We start from the raw sequence: 2,500 nt of genomic DNA on the forward strand, positions 1-2,500 counted from the left end.
ACATCTATGAACCGGTTGTTTCGGCGGTACCCGCCATGCCCCCGAACCTGAGTTGGCCATGTGGGTATGAAGCGATACGAGGCTGTGGCTTGGCGGGACAGTCCCCGGCCGGTGAGGGGGGGCCGCCCGGCGTGCTGGCCGCGCGCTGCGTGAGCGCACGCACTACAGCCGGCTGGTGGGGGGCGCCCAGTGGCAGGAGCGCCGGCCGACGGGCCCGGCTGGCGTCCCAGCTATGCGCCGGCGCACCCTGCGCGCGGCGCCAGGCGGCCAAAGTGGGTTCTGCCGAGCCCGGTGCGAAGCGCGGTGGACATCTGCAGTGTGCTGGTCCGATTGCGGACTGTGTGCGTTGAGGATGCGCCGCCGCCCGGCACTCGGCGTCGCGACGCCGTCTGCTGCTCGGTCGCCCCCAGCGGTTCTCGCAGGTGGTTTGTATCGCAGCTCTGCGGACGTGTTGGCGCGTGCGCTGTGCTGGGAGAGTTCGCTTCTGCACCCAAGTGGGGCTTTGCCCTTCTGTGGCGCTGGCGTTGGAGCTGCCGGTCACCGTAGGTGGCGCGTGTTGTTTCCCGCCGGCAATGCCACGACAGCACGCTCCCGGGCCTCTGTCGGCAGCGGCAAGCTCAGTTGGGAGCACGGGTGTTCGCACTGAAAGCGTCTACTCGCCCATCTCCGGGCGATTGCGCCTCTCTCGAACCCGACCAAGTACTTAGGACGGCGCTGCGCGCCGCCGGGACCTGAGAGGGTTTCGAGGTGTATCGTGCAGGGGAGCTCAGCCTCCTCCTGTTTGCAGAATAATTGAGCGGACGCTTGCGTGTTCGCGCGGGCCCTCGGGACACACTCCCGGGCGGCCGGCTGCTCAGCTCTCGTTGACGCAGCTCCCTGGTTGATCCTGCCAGTAGTCATATGCTTGTCTCAAAGATTAAGCCATGCATGTCTCAGTACAAGCCGCATTAAGGTGAAACCGCGAATGGCTCATTAAATCAGTTATGGTTCCTTAGATCGTACCCACGTTACTTGGATAACTGTGGTAATTCTAGAGCTAATACATGCAAACAGAGTCCCGACCAGAGATGGAAGGGACGCTTTTATTAGATCAAAACCAATCGGATTGGCTCGTCTGGTCCGTTTGCCTTGGTGACTCTGAATAACTTTGGGCTGATCGCACGGTCCTCGTACCGGCGACGCATCTTTCAAATGTCTGCCTTATCAACTGTCGATGGTAGGTTCTGCGCCTACCATGGTTGTAACGGGTAACGGGGAATCAGGGTTCGATTCCGGAGAGGGAGCCTGAGAAACGGCTACCACATCCAAGGAAGGCAGCAGGCGCGCAAATTACCCACTCCCGGCACGGGGAGGTAGTGACGAAAAATAACGATACGGGACTCATCCGAGGCCCCGTAATCGGAATGAGTACACTTTAAATCCTTTAACGAGTATCTATTGGAGGGCAAGTCTGGTGCCAGCAGCCGCGGTAATTCCAGCTCCAATAGCGTATATTAAAGTTGTTGCGGTTAAAAAGCTCGTAGTTGGATTTGTGTCCCACGCTGTTGGTTCACCGCCCGTCGGTGTTTAACTGGCATGTATCGTGGGACGTCCTGCCGGTGGGGCGAGCCGAAGGCGTGCTTGCGCGTCCCGAGGCGGACCCCGTTGAAATCCTACCAGGGTGCTCTTAGTTGAGTGTCTCGGTGGGCCGGCACGTTTACTTTGAACAAATTAGAGTGCTTAAAGCAGGCAAGCCCGCCTGAATACTGTGTGCATGGAATAATGGAATAGGACCTCGGTTCTATTTTGTTGGTTTTCGGAACCCGAGGTAATGATTAATAGGGACAGGCGGGGGCATTCGTATTGCGACGTTAGAGGTGAAATTCTTGGATCGTCGCAAGACGAACAGAAGCGAAAGCATTTGCCAAGTATGTTTTCATTAATCAAGAACGAAAGTTAGAGGTTCGAAGGCGATCAGATACCGCCCTAGTTCTAACCATAAACGATGCCAGCCAGCGATCCGCCGCAGTTCCTCCGATGACTCGGCGGGCAGCCTCCGGGAAACCAAAGCTTTTGGGTTCCGGGGGAAGTATGGTTGCAAAGCTGAAACTTAAAGGAATTGACGGAAGGGCACCACCAGGAGTGGAGCCTGCGGCTTAATTTGACTCAACACGGGAAACCTCACCAGGCCCGGACACCGGAAGGATTGACAGATTGATAGCTCTTTCTTGATTCGGTGGGTTGGTGCATGTTCCGTTCTTAGTTGGTGGAGCGATTTGTCTGGTTAATTCCGATAACGAACGAGACTCTAGCCTGCTAACTAGTCGCGTGACATCCTTCGTGCTGTCAGCGATTACTTTTCTTCTTAGAGGGACAGGCGGCTTCTAGCCGCACGAGATTGAGCAATAACAGGTCTGTGATGCCCTTAGATGTTCTGGGCCGCACGCGCGCTACACTGAAGGAATCAGCGTGTCTTCCTAGGCCGAAAGGTCGGGGTAACCCGCTGAACCTCCTTCGTGCT

At 57.2% G+C, this 2,500-nt stretch overlaps 1 non-coding gene across 1 annotated transcript in view; it reads left to right on the plus strand.

Annotated features, from left to right (window-relative positions):
- Positions 1-873: 873 nt before the first annotated feature.
- Positions 874-2,500, plus strand: part of LOC126330401 (small subunit ribosomal RNA) — a 1,892-nt gene continuing 265 nt past the window's right edge. The window contains exon 1 of the ribosomal RNA XR_007562858.1: positions 874-2,500. This exon is cut by the window's right edge and continues 265 nt beyond it. This is a non-coding gene — a ribosomal RNA (small subunit ribosomal RNA).

Source organism: Schistocerca gregaria, unplaced genomic scaffold (assembly GCF_023897955.1).
Source record: "Schistocerca gregaria isolate iqSchGreg1 unplaced genomic scaffold, iqSchGreg1.2 ptg001281l, whole genome shotgun sequence".
Taxonomy (NCBI): domain Eukaryota; kingdom Metazoa; phylum Arthropoda; class Insecta; order Orthoptera; family Acrididae; genus Schistocerca; species Schistocerca gregaria.